At 45.2% G+C, this 22,583-nt stretch overlaps 1 protein-coding gene and 1 non-coding gene across 2 annotated transcripts in view; one reads left to right on the plus strand and one right to left on the minus strand.

The window, feature by feature from the left end:
* SNX29 (sorting nexin 29) overlaps window positions 1-22,583 on the minus strand; it is a 409,777-nt gene that overhangs the window by 261,069 nt on the left and 126,125 nt on the right. The window lies entirely within an intron of this gene.
* On the plus strand, window positions 12,265-12,391 carry LOC129468752 (small nucleolar RNA ACA64). Its single transcript, XR_008652823.1, has one exon. It is a non-coding gene; the product is annotated as a small nucleolar RNA ACA64 (small nucleolar RNA).

Raw genomic sequence — 22,583 nt, forward strand, 5'->3', positions numbered from 1 at the left:
GAATCACTGTGGGCACCCATTCCTTCACCACATGCTCAGAAAAGACCTACTACGTGACAGGTGCCACAGTGGGCTCCGGGACACCATGGTGAACGAGTCAGTCTCTGTCCTCAAAGAGTAGACAAGCTAATGGAGAAGCCAGACAGGACACAAATAAATGTCTCTGCTGGGTGCTACCAAGAAAAATGAGACAAAGAGGGGCCAAGAGAGCGACAAATGGGAGGGGACAGGTTACTTGCAGGGGGATCAGGGAAGAAGGGCTTCCAGAGGGATAAATAACTGAGCAGAGACCATGCACTGCCTTCAGCAGTGAGCCCCCGCAGGTTTTAGGCTACTGTTGCATTGGGAGGCTAGAGCTTAGGTAGCCCCTATCTGTGCACCTCCTTAACTTGAGCACCAAAAAGGCAGAATGAGGGATGGGGCTCAGTGGCTAACACAGCGTTCTGTCCACACCAAAGGCTGTTTATCCTGAACCCAATTCAAACAGACCCTGATTGCAGAGGAAGCCCACCTCTTCTCTCCCATCTCTTGCTGTATATAGAAATCACAGTAGGGTTGCAGAACCCCCAAATAACTCCGAAACACACTTGGTGGGTAATCTTAGAGCAGTTTCTGTCGATGCTAACGGCCCAAAGAGAGACAACCTTTCTATTGCCTCTCTCGAAGCGAGGCTTCCTTTGTAACAGTCTCTGCCATAACCATTTGTTTGTCCCGTTAGCCCCAGCCAGTCGTGACCTGCATTTCCCCGACTCATCCTCTCCTCCCTACATGCGACAGGCTTAATAGTCTTCCAGCGCTTTTCGATATAACAGACAGCTTACATAATCACACTTGCATCCACCGGGACTTGCTGGCGTTCTTGTTTCTTTTGCTCATTAGATAAATAAATCCTTACATGTTGTCAAGACTCTCCAGCTGAGAAACTGATGGACTCGTGTTTAATTTGTACCCATCTAGAAATACCATTTATGTGTAAATAGCAGCAGAAAATATTACATAGGCATTGCAAGAGTCTGCCTTACACCTTAGAAGTCGAGGATTTTTTGTCTTGTTTCCTGTTTATCCCTGGCACTCGAAGCCGTGACTAGCACACGGCAGGCACTCCGGAGGTATTTGCACAACAAGTCGACAAACATGAAGGAGGGATGACGATGGCACCCACCTGGCATGAGTGACTTGAGGATTAATGACAGCATCTGTAGAGGGCCCCGGAAGTGCCAGGCCACAGCAACAATCCAGCACGTGGCTGCTACTAAAAGGTTGATCCCTGCAGAAGGGATAACATGCCACCCAAACCCTGGATGAAATCCGTAAATACCCCACACCCCATGAGGGAAACGTTCACATTACTGAACAATCAGAATGATACACAGTAGAGACTGTGGGACCCAGAAGCCACCATGAGCAGGTGATTCCGTGGAACGCCACCTGGTGGGGACAGATGAGCAGTAGGCTGCTGGGTGTCAGCACCACAAGTGAGGTGCCATCTCTGCTGTTGGTTGGGAAAAAACCCTCAGAGCAGAGACCATGCATCGCCTTCAGCAGTGAGCCCTCGCAGGCTGTAGGCTACTGTTACACTGGGAGGCCAGAGCTGAGGTAGCCCCTGTCTGTGCATCTCTCCCATTTGAGCACCATGAAGGCAGAATGAGGGATGGGTTCAGTGGCTAACACAGCGCTCTGTCCACACCAAAAGTTGTTTGTCCTGAACACAACTCAAACAGACCCTGATTGCAGAGGAAGCCCACCTCTTCTCTCCCATCTCTTGGTGGGCCAGGAGTTCAGAAGGTCAGGGTCAGTGGGGAAGTGAAGGTCACTATGAGAGGATCTCAGGGTAGCAGCACTTTGCTGACCAGTGGAGGTGTGTTTTGCCATTGATGGCTACATTGGTGCCTACCAGCCAAGGCCAAGCCTGGCAGAAGGCATCTGGGCCTTGACCACTGTGCAGACAGGCAGGCCTCAAGACAGATCCTCCAAGCCATCCCAGGCTGCGGCAAATCCAAGACCATTCATGACCCTGCGTGGCCTCTACATTCTACTGCTGACAACTTCTCCCCTCTTCTTGGCCTAGGCATTAAGCAGGCAAATGTTTGACACCTATTAAGCTTCCCAACTCTGTCCAGACACAGAATAAAGTGGGGACAAAACTGTACCCAGACCAGCCCTGCGTGAAAGCATCCATACCGCATTCAACATTCACAAATGTGAGAATTCCACACACCTGGCACTGTCCTCATGATGTTAGTGACATCACCTCATTTAATGACAGGAACTGCATTTCTCATTTTATACTGGAGGACACAGTTCTCTCTGTGGCCTTAACAACTGGACTCACCATCTATCCCACACCCTCCCTGGGCCAGGCACCTGCATGTAAAACCATTCATCCTCATGATCATATGCAGTTGGCATCACCATGCCATGTGAGCGAGGAGAAAACGTAGACCAAGAGTGGTTAAGAGTACACAGAATTTCAACTCAAATCTTTCTATATCAAAACCATTACAGTTGACAGAGCGCTATTCTGAAATCCATTGCTAAAATAAAATAGCCTGTTCACAAACTGTTTAAGAAGAGGGAAACAGAGGTTCAGAGGAGAGGGGCCTGATTCAGGAAATTCCTCTCCCTTGTAAGGCCCATACTGAGCATCTACTCCAGATCCCTCCAAAGGGTGACTCTACTTCCCTCACACCCTTCCCCTCCACAAGGGGTGCAGGCAGCCCTGATGCTGTGTTCCTGTGATCACCGAAGCCCTCTCTTATGGCAAACCCTTGAAGAGCAGCCACTCTACCCACCTCCCCAAAAGACAAAGATTCTGCCCAAACTAGGGGCTGGCCACCAGGGAGTTACATAGGACAGCTCAGCTGACAAGGTTGTCCTTTGCTTTCGGATCCCTAGTAACTATTCTGAAGAATTTCCAAAGTGCTGGGGAAGCAATATTGAATATTATCCCCAAAGACCATGCCACTGCAGCAGGAGTGCTGCCATCAGCAGGGGCCTAACTCAGTGTAATCATCATTAAACTCGAAAGTTGCCTTCAATTTCCGCCGGAGGGAATGTAGTTACAAAGGCAGCGAAACACATATTCAAAGGCATTTACACGCTCAGCCCTGGCCAGGAAAGGACAAAGATTTCAAAGGCTCTGTAATACGTTAATTCTCCAGCCAAAGATTCTATTTCAACAAACTACAAAATGAATTAAATATCTGTTGAACTCACTTTAAACAGATCTCGTTTTATACTGGAGGACACGGTTCTCTCTGTGGCCTTGACAATCTGACTCACCATCTATCCCACACCCTCCCTCGGCCAGGCACCTGCATGTAAAACCATTCATTGTCATGACCATATGCAGTTGGCATCACCATGCCATGTGAGCGAGGAGAAAATGTAGACCCACAGTGGTTAAGAGTACACAGAATTTCGACGCAACTCTTTCTATATCAAAGCCATTCCAGTTGATGGAGCACTATTCTGAAATCCATTGCTAAAAATAAAATAGCCTGTTCACAAACTGTTTAAGAAGAGGGAAACGGAGATTCAGAGGAGAGGGCCCCTCATATGATCACGAGGATGAATGGTTTTACATGCAGGTGCCTGGCTGAGGGAGGCTGTGGGATAGATGGTGAGTCAGGTTGTCAAGGCCACAGAGAAAACCATGTCCTCCAGTATAAAAGAGGACTATTTAAAATGAATTAAACAGACATTTAATTCATTTTGCAGTTTGTTGAAATAGAATCTTTGGCTGGAGAATTAGCGTATTACAGAGGCTTTTAAATCTGAACAGGTTACAGCTCATCGGTACTCCACCTTGACGTACAGAAAAGGACAAGGGCTTTGACCAAATTCTAAGTGGAAACACGGTCTTTCCATATTCAAAGCCCAGAGAATTATAACTAAAAATTGTAATTAGGAATGGCACCATTCAGAAGTTTTTGGAGTGTGGATACACAATGCCCAGGCATCTAGGTGCAAAATTTAAGGAGGTGGCAAAAAGCTCAGTAATCATGATAAATAATATTTCCATGCAATGTTTTGAAATATCAAAATACCAAAAAAATAAATCTATGGAGAACAAAATAGCAAAATTTTAAATCAGGCACGAGGATAGGTGATTTTTCCTCTGGCCTATGGCCACACTCCTGCTCCTTCTAAGATGGTCAAGTGTGCCCAGAAAAGTGAAGGGACCTGCCAATGTCAGTCACTGGTAGCTAAAATGTCTAGGGCTGTGCTCTTTGGTCCCTGTCACCTTGGGCAGGGATTACTGCCCTAGCCTTGCCCTGCTCCAGTCCTGATACCACTCCACGGCCGGCAGGGGGCGGGGGGGGGGGTGGATCTTCGCAACACCTGAGTCTAACCTTGTCACACCTCTGCTAAGATTTGTCAGGTGGCCTCTCCTTCCTCACACTCATCACCTATGAAAGCATGTATGAACTGCTCATATGAGCGACTCAAAAGACGTATATATACAGAGACTGCATGCACAGACTCGAAATTCTAGTTCCCACAGATTTCAAATCATTAGAAAGCTGAAATAACCAGATTTTTATAGTGTCACACTATGATAACTGATGTTCCTAATTACAGCCTTGAGGCACAGCACGCTCTTTAACTGCCTTCTAAATTATCAAAGATCAAATTATGTTCAGTTGCATTTTAGCATTAAGTGTATTTTAATTATATTCTCATTCTTGGAAAATTAGTAACATGCACAGCTGAAATAGATGATCAAGGCAGCTTTGTGAATAAAACATTCTGGATAAAGCCCAGCTTTCCAGAATGTTCTCATGAAATCATATTCTGCCATCATGCTAGGTAAATGAAAGTTTATAGTTCATATCCTCTCTTTTTAAAAAAATATGGCCACTTATATAAACAAGTGAATTATAGAGTAATATTCTTAAGTGAGGAAATAAAATAGGAGGAGAAGCAAGAAAATAAGTGAAGCTGGCCAGGTGTGGTGGCTCACGCCTGTAATCCCAGCACTTTGGGAGGCCAAGGCAGGTGGATCACTTGAGGTCAGGCATTCAAGACCAGCCTGGCCAACATGGTGAAACCCCATCTCTATTCAAAGACATTTACATGCTCAGCCCTGGCCAGAAAAGGACAAATATTTCAAAGACTCTGTAATACGCTAATTCTCCAGCCAAAGATTCTATTTCAACAAACTGCAAAATGAATTAAATGTCTGTTTTAAATCTGAACAGCCGGCATGGTGGCGTGTGCCTGTAGTCCCAGCTACTCAGGAGGCTAACGCAGGAGAATTGCTTGAACCTGGGAGGCAGAGGTTGCAGTGAGCCGAGATCTCGCCATTGCACTCCAGCCTGGGAGTGCAACAACAAAAAAAAGCCAACAGTAAGTTTAGAACCAAAAACCACATCCCACAAGGTCTCCACTTCTGCTAAAGATGAGCTCACACTTCCGTCTAGCTTCTTAGAAAGCAAGGCAAAAAAAAAAAAACCAGTGATAGGATTCATAGCCTCCAAAAATCTGACTACTTGGTCAAGGGACTCATTCCTCCTACTTAGGCCTGGGAAAAATTTCTGTCGTGTAGAAATCATAACTATTACACACGATATGCATAGGCAACAACTGCTTTACCAACGTGTTAACAGAAAACCCTATGACGATTTTCAACAGGCTGTATCCCCTAACATCCCAGGGCCAGACGCCCAAACCTCAAATGCCACTGAAAATAAGCAAGGTAGGTTGAGCCGGGGGAACAGGAGGGAGAATACAGCTAAGTACTGTGATAAACCAGAAGGTGCACGTCATTCTCAAGGACTCAGCTGTGACTACACCCAGCCAACCGCTGCTATGTGGAAATGCTTCCAGAAAATCTAACTTTTTAAATTACAAAACATTTCAAGCATGCAAGAGAATAACTACTGCATATCTACATACAGGAAATGAGGACCATAACAAGACATATACCTGTGTACCACCTTGAGGTACAGAACCTCTGGAACTTTTGAGAACCTCTCTCCAATGTTGGCCCTCTCCCATGATCACAACCCTAATTTTTATGGTTACCATGCCCTTGCCTTTCTGTATAGCTTCCCACAAATGTGAATTCTTAACCTACCTCCTGTTCCATTCTACATTTTTCTCATATTCTTATGAATGTGTTTGGCTGTAACTCGCTTTCTTCGAGCCACACAATTTTCATTAGATCCATCCAAACTGATGTGCATAGCTGAGGTTCATCCATTTTCGCTGCTGTGTTGATTTCTATGCTATAACACACTTTTTAAAAATCGACTCTCTTATCGACAGATATCTAAGTTGTGTGGAATGTTTTGCCATTGTGAGTGATGCTGTGAACATGGCTGTGTTTCTCCTGGTGCTCGTGGGCAAGTGTTTCACTAGGGTGGGGCTAAAATTCATCTATGTTTTAATACTGGTCAAACTATTTTTTTAAAAAAACAAAAGCAACTATGTGGACCAACTCCATACCTCTATTGACTGCCAGTCTACAGCCTACAACAGATGGACAGCTTCATAGTAAATTGCAAAAGAAGATTCTCTGAGCAGTAAAATGGTTCGGGCTGCATTTGTTTCTGCTTTTTATCTAGCTTACTTCAAGAACGAAAGGGTCTCACACAGACAGATCACATGACCTTTGGGCAGGTGTTTATAAACTTCATTTCTTGAAAATTATCTTTAAAACTTTTGAACGGTGACGAGCTTGGGCTTATCCTCACTAACACGAGCCCAGAAGCTCCTCAAGAGCCAACATGGATCCTCTCAAACTAGAAGTGCTTTTAGAAAATGTGCATTGATGAGATTTCTTTTAAAATGCATTCACCCTAACAGTGAGGCCCCAAGTCACTCCATGGCGTTTTATAAAAGGTATCACCTAGCAGGAAGTTTCCAAAATGACAGAACAGGACAAACTGTGGTCTGAATGTTTGTGTTCCCTCAAAAGCACATTGAAATTCTAACCCTCAAGGTAATGTATTAGAAGAGCAGGGCCTTTGGGAGGCACTTAGGTCATGAGGGCAGAGCTCTCATGAATGGGATTTGTGCCCTTATAAAAAAAGGCCCCCGAGAGACCCCTTGTCCTTCCATGATTTGAGAAAATGGCAAGAACGTGCCCTCTATGAACCACAAAGTGGGCCCTCACCAGACCCCACATCTGCCTTGACCTTGGCCTTCAGAACTGTGAGAAATACATTTCTGTTGTTTATAAGCTTCTCAGTTTACAGTATTTTGTTAGAATAGCCTGAACACACTAAGACGGTAGATAACACAATCAATAACGATAAACAGAAAATTACAGCGTCAGTGCAAAAAACATAAAAGTGTGCCTGTTGTAACTGTAGAAACTGATTTTTATTTTTTGGAAATCAGTTTCATGAAGTCTGACAGAACGTGGCCAGGGCCATTTGCTTATATTCAGCTGTTTCCACACCGCTTTGATGGACTTGAATAGTTACGATGTACACCCCACTCACAAAGCCCAACACGTCCACTCTCTGGCCCTTTACAAAAGAGGTTTTCCCATCTCTGTCACACTGGGTCACACACACATTCTAGATTCCAATAAAGAAAGGACCATAGGCACTGGTTCATTTCCTGCATTGTGAATTGACACAGAACCAGATTCTAAGTAAATTATCTTTCTTTTGTATATAATTGAAATTTACCTTCAGGATCAATATTCTTTAAACATGGTACAAGGGATGACGCCAGCAGCCCCAATGTTAGGTAAGAAGGAAAGTGACAGTGTGACTATCAAGTGTATTCGGGATGATGCCTGTAAAAGCTTCGACTCTGAGAAGGATTAAAATCTTTCTTTCTCTGTCCACAGGGCCAGGCAAACCGTGACTAGAGTCCTCTCAGAGAAACACTAGAATGTTCATGTCACAGTCTTTTAGTGCCTATCTCATGCAGAGTCCATCCTCCGAGCCAGGATTCAATGGGAAGCAAGGTAAGCTTGATCCCTGCCTTCCTGGAAGTTACATTCTAGAGTGGAGACGGGCCATAAAGAGCCAACAACGATGTAAACTAGAAGACTGGGGATCCTGATATTTCAATCAGGAAAATAAAACTGGACAATACGATGGATTAGCCAGACAGAAGGCACCGTCAGATCAGACTGGACTGCCAGGGAAGGCCTCACTGAGGCGGTGACACTGAATGGAGACTGGGAGGACACGAAGTCAGCCATGTGGAGATTCAGGGGAGAGGGAGTATGGGAAACACAAGGGCCTGGAGGGTGGAGTGACCCTGGCCCTTCCTAGGGGCAGGCTGAGGGGCTGGAGAGTAGAATGAGGAGTGTGATGACAGGTGAGGCAGGAGATGTGGGCATACACTAGAGCGTGGGCGGATTTGGAATCAGCTTGCAGAGTCCAGGAAGGCGTCTACTGGTAGTACTCCCGGCAACAGAAAATGGCAGGTTAGATTTATGATAGCAACACAGATAGAAAACAATGGTTGGCTTTATGAGATATTTTAGAAGGGACTATATAACTCGTTGAGTGACTAGATGTAGACAGTGAGGGAGAGAGAGAAATCAAGGATGACTCAGGCTGTTTAACTTGATTAGCTAGCTGAATGGAAAGTGGTGCCATTTAGGAAGATGGAGAAAACCGAGTCAGGAGGAAGAACAGGGTTCTGCACTGGCCTCATTCAGTGTGAGATGCCTTTAAACCAGTGGTCCTCAAAGGAGGGTATTTTTGCTTCCAAGGGCAGAGTAGGGAATGTCAAGAGACATTTTTGGTTATCACAACTGGGATAGGGAGATGTCACCAGCATCTAGTAGGTAAGGCTAGTGGGGAGATGTCATTAAACACCCTGCAACGTGCAGCACAGCCTCCCACAGCAAAGAGCTACGCAGCCCAAAATGTCATCAAGGCCAAGTTTTAGAAACCCTGCTTTAGACAATCCATGGAGATGTCACGAAGGCCGCTGGAGCAACGTGTGCCTGGAACTCAAAGAGAAGTCAGGGTTACAAGTATGCATCTGGTTTTTCTCAACAGCTTGTTTTTGTTGTGTTGCTATTCTCTCTCATCATTCTTTTTTTAGCTGCTCTGCTGGGGAAAAGCAGTTACATAGGAATTAAAAAGGGATTGAGGTTAACAGATCTAAGTAAAAACTGTCAAAACTATTAAGTCATTCATAAACACTAAGGCAAAACACAATGCCAAACAATGGAAGATAAAAAGACAGTAAAACATACAGAGTAAAATACACAGCTTGGAGAAACCATCAAGCTGATCGCTGATGACCGATGCTATCAGAACACTGTCTCCACGGCATATAGGGACATAAAGGAAAATGTGATCAACTCTGCCTTGGTTGGAGAAAGTAGTGGAAGATGGGAGGCAAGAAACGGTTCTTTCCATTCATATTAGAGAAATGCAAATTAAAACTACATGGAGATTACATTACTCGGCTACCAGATTAGCAAAACCTCATAAGAAATTGTATTTATCCTGGCCAGCTGCAGTGGCTCACACATGTAACCTCAGCACTGTGGGAGGCCAAGGCAGGCAGATCACCTGAGGTCAGGAGTTCAAGACCAGCCTGGCCAACATGGCAAAGCCCTGTCTCTAATAAAAATACAAAAAATTAGAGCCAGGCATGGTAGCACGTACCTGTGGTCCCAGCTACTCAGGAGGCTGAGGCAGGAGACTCGCTTGAACCAGGGAGGTGGAGGTTGCAGTGAGCCAAGATAGCGCCACTGCACTCCAGCCTGGGTGACAGAGCAAGACTCCATCTCAAAGAAAAAAAAAAAGAAATTTTATTTATGCCATTAAGAGATTTCTAGTGTAAGAAAAAAGATACAAATATTAAATCAAGGTAGTTAAGTAAAAAAAAAAAAACATAATTCAAAATTTGAATTAGAAATATCTATACGGATCATAATATACAGTCTACTAAAAAAGAAGGGATGGGGTGGAGGGAAGGGAGGGAAGAGGCAGGTGGGGAAGAAGAAAGGGAAAGATTTTCTAGCTCTGAACACTGAAAAGCCTAGAAACAATAGCCAACCCAGCAGTAACTAGCCCTCCCATTACCTACATTATGCTGTATAAATACCTTTGCCCAGTCAAGGAGCCAGGGCCCCCTGGAGGAACAGGTGTTTCCAGGTCTGGGGCATGAAGTACAAGAAGGGCCTAGAACACCTCAGCTTCCTTGCTTTGATGTCCAGCGTAATGGCAAAAACTATTCTTGAGGACTCAGGAATCAAACTAAACACTGTCCATGGGCTGAGGATAGGACAACTTGAATATCACAAAGAAAAATTACTGTGATGAACTGGAAAACATCAAATAGGCTTAAATACATAAATTTGTAATTTTTTTTTTTTTTTTGAGACAGAGTCTCGCTCTGTCACCCAGGTTGGAGTACAGTAGCATGATCTCAGCTCACTGCAACCTCCATCTCCCGGGTGCCAGCGATTCTCCTGCCTCAGCCTCCTCAGTAGCTGAGATTACAAGCATGTGCCACCATACCCAGCTAACTTTTGTATTTTTAGTAGAGACAGGGTCTCGCCATGTTGTCCAGGCTGGTCTCGAACTCCTGACCTCAAGTGGTTCACCAACCTTGACCTCCCAAAGTGCTGGGATTACAGGCATGAGCCACCGCACCTGGCCCTATTTTTTTTTTTTTTTTTTTTTAAAGACTCATTGGTCCTCTCTGGAGGAGGGAAAGGAACCAACTCATTATTATGAAAATGGATAAACAAAACAATCAAAGCCTTGGTTCCTCTGGCTTCCTCACTGCATTATGATAAGGTTAATGTACGTAACAACTGGTAATACCATCAGGCATGTGGGAATCACGCCACATGTGAAAGCAACAGTGACTGTTGTCACTATACCCACATCGTCACCCCTGGGCCCCGGGGACACCCACATCTAACCTTCCTTGGCTGGTGAGAGGCAGCAAGGTCCTCCCAGCCATGGGAGGCAGCAGAGGATGCCTGGCCTATTCTAGAGAGGAAATTAGGAGAGTATTTTCTGTCACTCATTGGCAGGAAAATCTAAAAACACACAACATGCATATAAGGGCCAGACATTCTTCTAAATTTTAGACACATGTTACCTTATTCTTTACAGTAACACTAGGAGGTAGGAACTATTACCATTTCCATTTTACAGATGAGAAAACTGAGGCTCAGAGAGGTTAATAACTTTCCCATGATCATGGACTTGTTCATGGCAAGGGAAGGTATAATCCGCACAGGCTTGTTCAAGATTCTGCAAAGTATGAAACCTTGAAGAAGGTGATAAACATCAGCCCTGCAGAAAACCATCCAGGGGATGAGGAGTCTAAGGAAATTATCTGTGTTATCATTATTGTCACTGTCATCATCATCATACCAGTTATTCACTGAGCATTCATTTTGAATTGATCATTCCACATCAATTATGCCATGACTGAAGTGCTATTATTATTTCTTTTCTTTCTGAAACAGAATCTCGCTCTGTTGCCCAGGCTGGAGTGCAGTGGCACAATCACGGCTCACTGCAACCTCCAATTCCTGGGTTCAAGCAATTCTCCTGCCTCAGCCTCCCAAGTAGCTGGGATCACAGATGTGCACCATCATGCCAAGCTATTTTTTGTATTTTTAGTAGAGACGGGCTTTTGCCATGTTGGCCAGGCTGGTCTTGAACTCCTGGCCTCAAGTGATCTGCCCACCTGGGCCTCCTAAAGTGCTGGGATTACAGGTGTGAGCCACTGCACCTGGCCCATAAGTGCTATTATTATTCCACTTCCTGGAGGGGAAAAGTGAGGTTCAGCAAAGTTGGGAAGGTTTCTACAGTTGTTCAGTGAGACACAGGTGAAGCCAGACTTGGAAGCCAGTCAACGACATTCCACAGCTTACATTTCCCCCCAGCTTTGTTGAGGTACAATTGACAAATAAAAAGTGAATATATTGGAGATGTACAGAGAGATGATTTGAAGTATGTGTACACTGTGTTATGACGAATGCAATCAAATTAACACATCCATCACCACCCACAGTTATCATTTTTTAACTCTGTGATCTTTATAACACAACAGGGGGTGCTGAGGACACCTGAGATCTCTCTTAGCAAATTTCAAGTAGGAGAGGCCAGGAGAAGGGAAGGAAGCCAGGGACGCGGAGGAGGAAAGCAGTGAATACACGCACCAAGGAAAAGAGCTTTGGCTTGGGGGCAGTCATTATTTCTGTGTAGAACAAAACAAAATAAACCAATAAACAAACAAAAAAAATCATAAAGACCATTTTTCCAGCCCAGATTTTGACATTGAGAAGTGGTACATCCTACTGGCATTAATTGAAAATCACCCCCGGGCTTCGGCCATGGCTGCAGGTGAGATTCAATGCCCAGAGCCTCCAGGGCCTCAGCTCACCGCACACTGCCCCGTGTGTGGTGGTGAAACCCAGACCCCAACAGGTCCCATGGCCTCCACCCCAGTGCAGCTGCTGGTGTCGTCTGCCCTTGTCTCCAGCCTCCGACCCCTAACCCTGTCTTCCCTCTGCAGCGGGGGGAAAAAAGTGGTATATCCTAGAGGAGTGGTTCTCAACCAGCAGGGATTTTGATCCTAGTGACATGTCGCCATGTCTGGAGACATCTGTGATTATCACAGTTGTGGGGAAGGGGGTGCCACTAGCATCTAGTGGGCAGCAGCCAGGCATGCCATGAAACATCCTACAACACACAGGACGGCCCCCACGACAAAGGATTCTGTGGCCCAAAATGTCAATAGTGTTGGGGTTGAGAACCCTGGCATAGAGCAAGTCACCTGACCTAGGTGGGCCTCACTTTAGTCCTTTGTTAAGTGGCGATAACCATGTTTACCCTTCATTAAAGTGTTTATGAGCAGTAAATATATCTATTGCCTGGCCCATGACAGGCACTCAAAACAGCAGCTGATACTAATGGCATAACCATCCTTGTCAGCATCACCACCATCATTAAGAAGGAGAAGTACCTGCATTAGGGATTGGCACAATGTGACCTGCTGGCCCCCTGCCTGTTTTGGTAAATAAAGTTTTATTGGCACACGACCATGTTCACAAATTGTCTTAGGCTGTTTCAGTGCTCCAGTGGCAGGGGACCACACGGCCCACAACACTGAAAGATTTTACTATTCATCCCTTTATATAAAAAAGTCTGCTGGCCTAGTAATGATCAAGAAATGTGAAGTGCTACACCAAAACAAATTGTTATAATTCTGATGTGTCAAAAAAAATTGTAGGAAATTTATTTCTTCCCCCCATATATAAGGGCCATGGGCACAAAGTTACAGGTGCAGAGCATTCTAATTGCTGAAAGCCAATTTTATCCACTCGATTTTATCACTTTTCATCAAAATTGACCACCACTTTGCTTTAAAATATACACCATCACAGCAGTTCAAACCTCTAACACCACAAAGGCAGTCATTATGATATTTACAGAGAAAGTGAGATCTGCTATCTCCCTCTCCTCCTGAGCCAGAGCAGAGGAAGGGGAGAATTTTCCATTAACTTTAAAAGCTTTTTACCACCAAAGGAAGAAAAATTTTTCAGGAAGACAAAAAGATAATATTTTAGCATTTAAATCTAGTTTTCTTCACAAAAGGAAAATGATTTCTACATATTACATAGTAGGAATTGGGTTGTTACCATAGAACATATTTCATTTTGAGGAGAAGAACTGAGTTTAAAAGATTCATTTTTGGAAACGTTAATCTCAGGCACCTGGAGATGAAAGTGCTGGTGCGCAGAAGTTGGTCTTTGTCGAAAGACAGTTTTCAAGTTTTTATAAGACTCATCTCCCTTCTCTACCTTAAAAATGGATTAAAAAAAAATCTACTTGAAGGGAGTGAGGGGAAAAAAAAAGAACCCAATTCCAATATCCTTTGCTAAAGAAACAGTCTTTGCTCAAAGCAGGGCAGTGAGTTGCCTGTGTGACCCAGAGAAATAAGTGAATTGAAACTTTTCTAAAGTACTTGTCACTGTAAAAGAGTTGCTGAGAGTTTGCCCTGGCAAAGCTGAGTTTTCAGTACTGAAAATGGAACCTGTGAGTCACTCCAAGGAAGCCCAAGGAAACAGGGTATATTCAGCTCTCTGCTCCACCGGTTCCAGAGGTAAAATGTACCTTCGTCAACGGAAGCTGTAGAAAAAGCAGGATACTGATGGGAAAAAATTAGCCACAAAGGAAGTTGTGAAAGTTGTTTTCTCAAAAACAAAACTAAGAAAGTGGTGGGCGACTTGGCAAGAAAAAGTCCTTGGGTTGGTAGGAAGAGAAGGAATGTTCAGGGATTCTGGCAACTTCTCCTAGGAGGCTGGCTTCACTGCCGCATGGCAGGGTGTGCGTATCCTTAAAGGGAACCGGTGACCCCACTGCCTGTCATCCTAGGAAAGTCAACCCTGGGACTAGTAGAAGTGGAGAAGCAAGGACATGGGAAGTGATATGGTTTGGCTGTGTCCCCACCCAAATCTCATCTTGACTTGTCGCTCCAATAATTCCCATGTGTTGTGGGAAGAACCGGCGGTGGGGCGGGGAGGCGGGGGGTTGATAATTGAATCACTGGGGCAGTTTACTCCATACTGTTCTTGTGCTAGAGAATAAGTCTCACGAGATCTGATGGTTTTATAGGGGGAAACCTCTTTCACTTGGTTCTCATTCTCTTTGCCTGACACCATGTAAGACATGCCTTTCACCTTCTGCCGTGATTGCGAGGCCTCCCCAGCCACGTAAAACTGTGAGTCCATGAAGCCTTTTCTCGTTTGTTTTTTTTTTTTTAATAAATTACCCAGTCTCGGATATGTCTTTATCAGCAGCATGAAAACAGGCTAATACAGGAAGGGACAGTCATCTCTTCCCGGTAGCTCCAGCTGCATTAGGCCTGGACACAAAGGCCCAGAGAGGTCCAGGGCAGCTCTAGTCCTCAGCCAAGTGACAGACAGCCAGTAGGGAGGCAAGGAGCCAGCCTGGGGACATAGGCAGGTCTGGGCTGTTACTGAAAGGACCTGAACCTACCCAGAGAGGAACTGTGCTCCCCACTGAACATAGGCAAAGGGCAGAGAGGCGGGACCAGCTAGCAGGGAACCATGATGGCGGCAGCATGAGCCCATAGCCACCCAGAACGCTACAGACAGACAGTGGAGGGAGGCAGATGACTATGGACTTCCCAGGCCTGGGAGTAGATGGCGTGAGTCTTTAGAAACCAAGAAGACTCATTCTCCCTGAGTAAGCATGCCGGGCCATTCTCAGCCCACTGGAGGAGGGAGGAACGAGAGAAGACGTCCAGCTACCCTGTGCATGACAGGGCTGAGGGCTGTTCCACTAAGAGTGACACTGTCTGTCCCCAAAACAGGCAAATGAGACAAGAGGGTTCCCCATCATAGCAGGCACCCCACCCACGACATGACGGGTGACAGGAGGCCATGCATACAATTCCCTACTTGACCTATAAACGCTACACATTAGAAATAATGATTCCCAGGCCATAGATGCAGACATCTGAGGCTCACAGAGGTCAGGTGACAGGGCCAGGCATGAGCCTAGAGCTAGGATTTTGATTCTCACATTCTGACCAACAGTGGGGACATCTCCTGGTGTTTGGATTCAAAGTTCTCCTCCCCAGAGAGTGGCTGTGAGCTTCAGGTCTGGAATCTGAGCACCTACGTGACCCTGACCATCAGTAAGCTCACCACACCTCAGTTTCCTCCTCTGTATAGCGGGGATGAGAGTAATACCACCACACAGAGTGGTTATAAGGATCACATGAGATAAATAAAGTGCTTAGGCATATACCTGGCACCGTATAAGCACTGAATGAATGCAAGCTTGCCAGCCTGATAAGGATTTTAACAATCACTGAGAAAGATATCTGCAGCTTTCCAAAAGAACAGAATGGCTCAAAATTCATTGATAAAAAAGATTCTTTGTACTTTATTTTTTTACTCCATTCAAATATTTCCCCAAAGTGGATTAAATAAAAAATGTTCAATATGTTCTACCAAGCTATTGGATCAAAGCACGATATTAGTTGAGCTAAATAATTCATTTAGTTAATTTGCACTGTAATGAATCAGGAGAAGCTACAAAACCTAAAAGTCGTTCCAAGTCCAATTTCAAGTCTCTTTCAGGCTTTAGAAAAGTCTTCCACCAGAAGACAGTCATAAAATGTGTCAGGAAACAGAAACGATGAGCTCAACCTCTACCGCGGGCCGGCTAATCTTCGGAAACGAACACACTGTCTGAACAGCAGGAAAGCAGGATCGCAGTCACTGCTGTTATCAGAACTGGCTCCAAATGGCAGCTCTGCCACTTGCTGACTATGCAACTCGGGATATTCTACTCAACCTTCCTGAGCCTCAGTATCCACCACCACCTACCTTGCAGGGTTGTCGTGAAGATTAAATGACATGATGCATATAATGGGGTCAGGCGTGGTGGCTCACACCTATAACCCCAGCACTTTGGGAGGCCAAGGTGGGAGGATCACTTGAGGCCAGGAGTTGAAGACTGGCCTGGCCAACATAGCAAGACTCCATCTCTTTGAAAATATATGTATAATAATAAAAAGATGTGTATGATGCCCCTGCCCAGTGTTTGACACATAGTACATGCTTATTAAATGGTGTCAATTATATTAATTTGGATTTAAATAATTTGTCTATTCATTATTCATTCATTAATAAGAGTGAACTACTCTGGTGAAAATTTTGATTTAGTCCACATGAGAAAGTTCCTCAGCTGGATATTAGCAACAATTCTTACATAACAGCTTAAACAAGGTTAGTAAAACCTCTGATCCTTACAAGCTTAACTAACACTAGAGCCACTGTGCCCTGTATCAGCCTCACAGGGGAAGAGAACAAGGAGGGGACAGAAGATTTTAGATCCTTAAAATAAAACAAACAAGAATATCACACTATTAGAAGCAAAGTCCTAAGTCTCACTATTACATATCGGGGGGTGTTTCTAAAATGACGGGGCACCTGGAGGCAACGCTTTTTACAAGATGTCTTCCAAGCCAAACTGCTACAAGCCATTCAAGCTGAAAGTCTTTTGGCGGTGCCCCTTACAATCAACTAGAAGAGCACCTTTAAGAAACAGAAGCCTCTCAGCACCACTGACCTGACAAAATTCTATCTGCCTCAACGGGTCTGAAATGACTGGCTGGGGACTTAGGAGGAAATTCCTATCCAAAGGCCAAGAGCGGCCACGGGAGGAAGGTGCAGCTCTCCACATGCACCTGTGTTAGGGAGAATCAAGACAGAGAAAAAGACGAGGAAAAGGGAGAACTTTCCAATCCAACCACTTTCTGAAAAAGAAACATTAATTGTAGCATCTGAAACCTAAAAGACTCTCTCTAGTAGGAATGACAAACAGTGCTAAAAAAGGAACTACGGAGGCGTCTTGCCTCTGTCTCACTCTATGGTCTATCAGTCAGTTGCCACCTGACATGCCCAGGTGGCCAAACCTTCGCACCTGCTGTTCCTGCCATCTGGACTGCCCTTCCCCACCCTGTCTCGCTGGCAACGTCCTATTCTACCTGCAAAGCCCAGCTTCGAAATAAACATTTCTGCACTATCTTCTCTAACACACCCCAAACCACAACCCCTCCACCAGCAGATCTGACAGCGCCAATTTCCCTCTTCTTTTGATTCACTGATTGCTTGCTGCTAAAAATTACTGTTTTATGACGCTAACTCTACTAGTAGGCTGCAAGCCCCCCATGGCAAGGGAGAGGGCTGATTCTTCAATATACCCACTGATCTGGCTCTCACTCACTCTTCACTCACTCATTCATTCATTCATGCACTGAGCACTGAAGTGAACCTTGGTTTTCTGCCACCATGGCATCCGCTTCCCCTAGCAACAGTCCCAGTTTTGATCTGGGGATCCATCCCTCTCCCCAATCTCCCTTCTCCATGTCTCAGTGGAGCTCTTCCCTGTCTTAGCACCAGCCAGATCCTGTAATCAGCTGAAAAGAGAGAATGGAACCTAAGTTGACTCTACAGAGTAAACGTAAGGTTTTTGACAGGAATAGAGACAGACTCTTGCTTTTTCCTATGAATGTGAATCTGGAAGAAAAACTGTGTGCCCAGGGGTGATCACAGCCATCTGTGACCCTGAGGAGGAAAACCTGTTGATATGGTTTGCCTGTGTCCCCACCCAAATCTCACCTTGAATTGTAGCTCCCACAATTCCCACATGTTGTAGGAGGGACCCAGTGGGAGGTAACTGAACGATGGGGGCAGCTCTTTCCCGTGCTGTTCTCGTGACAGTGAGTAAGTCTCACGAGATCTCATAGTTGTCTAAAGGGGAGTTCCCCTGTACAAGCTCTTTCTCTTTGCTGCCACCATCCATGTTAGACATGACTTGCTCCTCCTTGCCTTCTGCCATGACTGTGAGGTCTCCCCAGCCATGTGGAACTGTGAGTCCATTAAGCCTGTTTTTCTTCCTGGTCTTGGGTATGTCTTTATCAGCATCATGTCAATGGACTAATAACACCTACCAAAAATGAGGTCAACCCGGAAAGGGAAGAGGAAAGCACTGAAGAGGGAGAAACAGGAGCCTGGTAACACAGCTCAAGTATCAAGCATTTGCCACAGCTAAAGCCAGACTTTTCCTTGGGCCAAAGGATTCCCTTCCTCGAGATTACCACGACAGGCTCGACTCAGTGGTAATAACAAGCTGAAGAGATACCAGTCAATTCTTGATCTTACAAAGTCTATAGTGGATCCGGCAACACAACAGAACAACTCTCCTCCAAGCAGTGACTCAGGGATCCAGGTCAGTGTCATTTTCTAGCTATGCATCATGGAACACATAGCTTCCAGAATCGCGATGGCAGGGGAGCAAGAACCAAGAAAACTCATCCCCACTCTCCTATAACTCAGTCTAGGATAACACTCATCACCTCTACTTTCAACCCACTGGCCAAAACCAGTCACACAGTCCCAAGCTACCCATAAAGGAGACTAGGAAATGCATGTCATATGTGTCTACAAAAAGAAAAATGAGACAGACCTTGATAAATCACACAATCTTTGTCAAGGACAGCTTGAGCCAAGTTTTTTTTTTTATTCTGCAACCAAAAAAATTATTAAATGATACAAGCATCAACCAGGTACCAGAGGTCATGAAGGATGAACACAGGTAAGTGGGGCACATTTACAACACCATACTAGCAGGATTAGGAGAGGTGACACAAAGGACGTGCAGGACACCTGGGGCAAACTGAATCAGTCTTCAAGAGTGCAGTGGGGTGATTCGAGAAGGCTTCCAGGATGAGATCTGAAACATCAGAAGTCAGCCAGGGAAAATGGACAGGAGATGGTTCATGAAAAAAGAACAGGGTTCCAGGTGGGACCTTACACCTGCCTATGTAAAGGTCTGCAGTGAGAACACGTGCATTTGAGAAAGGAAAACATGCTCAGAGCAAGGTAAGAAGCATGACTGAAGAGGAAGGCAAGAGTATAGCAAAAAGGCTTACTTTAACAGGTGAACATGTTACTTTTACAGGAACCTAAACGCTAACGTGAGCCACTGGTGAGTTTTAAGCAGAAAAAGAAATGGCCCAAGCAGACTGGGCCCAGAGTAGTTTGTCATTGTCCGTCTACATGCATTAAATGCAACAAGTCCCTCCCTCCTCCCTGTCTCAGCATTCTCCACTCCCCCTACATCCCCAATTTCTCCAGCTCCACACTGCCAGTGACAAGCCCTTGATGTTGCCCGCAGGCTGAGCTCATGCAGCATTCGGGACAGCCCTGTCCCTTCACCGGGTGTATACTGAACTCTGAACCCAACCTTGACAGGACTACATCTCTTTCACTCGCTTCCATCAAGGCCACACGACTCCTTCTGGGGACCCAGAAGTGGCTTCTTGAAGCCACTTCCCGCCTCAAAGAGGAAGGCAAATATAAAACAGGCCCAAAATAGTGTGGGTCTGAAAAGCTGAAAACCAGCCACTATAATTACAAGTATTTTTATCTATCGCCCAAAAAGGAGTATTGGATCATTTTCCAAGTGTTTCTCTAAGGAAGTTCATCTGTTCATTCGCAAGTACTCCAGACTTCCAGATCAGAGGCACAACCGGAAATGAGGCTTCAGCAGAAATGGAAGCGAAACAGAACACATGGGGTGGAGAAACAGCAAAGATAAGGGCCCGGCGCCACCACCGGAGAGGGTGGTGACCTCATCAGGAAATGGGAAATGAGGTATCCAAGGTTCTGTGAGAGAAATCAAAAGATCAGCAAAGATGAACACTACAAGGCTGGGGGCGCAAGCATGCCTGCACAGAGGCACAACTGTGACCTGCACCTGAACATGCCCCCGGCAAATGCAAACAGTAACTGAGAGGCCAAGGGACAGGAGGGAAGAAGGAAGAGCCCTTAAGAAGAAGACAGTGCCAGTAGTGGACCCTTTTCCTCCTGCTGCACACAAGATAACCCCAGCACACAAGAACAGATGGGGACATCCAGTGAGCACAAGAGGCATCAGAAGGGGCCTGCCATCCAAGGCAGCAAACACGGCTGTTTACCCAATAAGTGCTCACATCAGAAACCGTGTCGCCAGCTAGAATCTGTTTCTATTCTCCCTCCTCATCTCTTCCATCGTTCTAGTTCTTGACAAGCTAATAGCCAGCATGTTTGTCACTGCATTCATTTTCCTAGCTCTGCTTAGAACTAAAAGTTAGACCTAGTAGGCAAGGCGGGCCTGATTCCTGTTTCTAGTGAGGTACAGAGAAGGCCACAGAGGGCGATGGGAAGAGTACCAACTCTGGGGTCAGTAAGGGGGTCAAATCTTGCTTCTACCCATACTAGCCCCATGACCTCGGGCAGGTGACTTAACCCTTCCAAGCCTCAGCTTCATCATCTGTAGGTAAGCAGAGAACAACGAATCAAACAGTCCACGTAATACAATTAACACAGTGCCTAAAAATAGAATAGCCCCTCAATTTGCACTAACTGCTATTACCTTCATTACCTTTTTTTTTTTTTTTTTTTTTTTTTTCAGACATCTCGCTCTGTTACCTAGGCTGGAGTGCAGTGGCGCCATCATAGTGATGCAGGACAGATGAGCCCCCAAAGAAGGGCTTAGCCTGCAAGGATTCTTGGCTTTGTCCAGGAAAGAATTCAAGAGCGAGCTGGAGGTAGAAGAAAACAGCTTTAGTGAAGTGGCAGTGTCACGGGTCCAGTGGAGTTACAGCTCCAGGACTGCTTCTGCAGAGCAGGGTGACCCCGCAGACAGAGGGTGGCAGCTCAGGGCAGTTTTGCAGTCACATTTGTATGTACTTTTACTTATGTGTAGATTAAGGGGTCGTTTATGCAGAAATTTCTAGAGAGGAAGTATTAACTTTTGAGTCATTGGATCATTGCCATGGAAAGGGGCCGTAACTCCTGGATGTTGCCATGATAATGGTAAACTGACATGGCACCCACGGGCATGTCTGATGGAAAGTTGCTTCCACCCAGTCCTGTTTTATCTAGTAGTCAGTTTGGTCCAGTGTCTGAGCCCCACCTCTGGAATCAAGTACCACCTCCTACTTCAATAGCTCACTGCAGCCTTGACCTTCTGGGCTCAAGCAATCTTCCCACCTCAACCTCCTGAGTGGCTGGGACCACAGGCATGCTGCTGTGCCCAGCTAGTTAAAAAAATTTTTTTTTTTATTTACAGGGTCTCACTACATTGCTCAGGCTGTGACATCAATATCTATAGCTGCTTTTCATAAAATGTCATGAAAAACCTAACAGGTCACCGAGTACCACACATGTAATACACCCTCAAAAAACACTGGTGGGAGAAATTCTCTAGGATCAACAACCCAGGTTCTTCAACTAATAAATGACAGGTAAAGAAGAAAGCGAGAGGCAGGGAGACACAGGCGACAGAACACATGGATTAAAAGAGACTGAAGAGATCCATCACCAATCAGGAGGTGGGGACCTTACTGAGATCCTGATTCAAACACCTGTTTAAACTACAAATTTGAACACTCACCAGATATTTGACAATACTAAGGAATTACTGCTAACTTTTAGGTGTGATAATGATACTACAGAGTTTTTTCTGTTTTAAAAAGAGAGTCCTTGTAGTTTACTACCAATATACTCCTAACTACTTAGGGGTGAAATCAATGTTGTGCTTTGGATTTCCTTCCAAACACTACATGATGCTGGGAAAACAGGAGGATAAGTGGATGAAACAAGACTGGCCAAGAGTTGATAACTATTGAAGTAGGGTGATGAGTATATGGAACTTCTTTATGCTCTTTTGCCTACTTTTTACCAGTAAAAAAAAAAAAAAAAAAAAAAAAAAAAAATTAGAAAAACAGATAGAGACACCTGTGAGATACAGCCTGCCGCCTCCTCCTTCAGAGACCTTCATTAGGGAAGGAGTCCATTTGTAAGGGAGACCACGCTGGAGGCTGGAAACCCATACGCTGGTGAAGCCTGCAGGCTGTGGTCACACCTCCTCATCTCCAAATCCCTCACTTTCCCAGGGCCTGTGTAGCTGTGCTGCTGACATGACTACGTGTGTTGTTAACTGAAGTCAAGGCAGACAGCCAAGCAAAGGGCACATCCAAGAGACAGAAAAGCTCCGAGCTTAGCCATCTTGCATAAATGAGATGCTCCAGTTCCT

The sequence above is a fragment of the Symphalangus syndactylus genome, chromosome 18 (assembly GCF_028878055.3).
Source record: "Symphalangus syndactylus isolate Jambi chromosome 18, NHGRI_mSymSyn1-v2.1_pri, whole genome shotgun sequence".
NCBI classification, from domain to species: Eukaryota; Metazoa; Chordata; class Mammalia; order Primates; family Hylobatidae; genus Symphalangus; species Symphalangus syndactylus.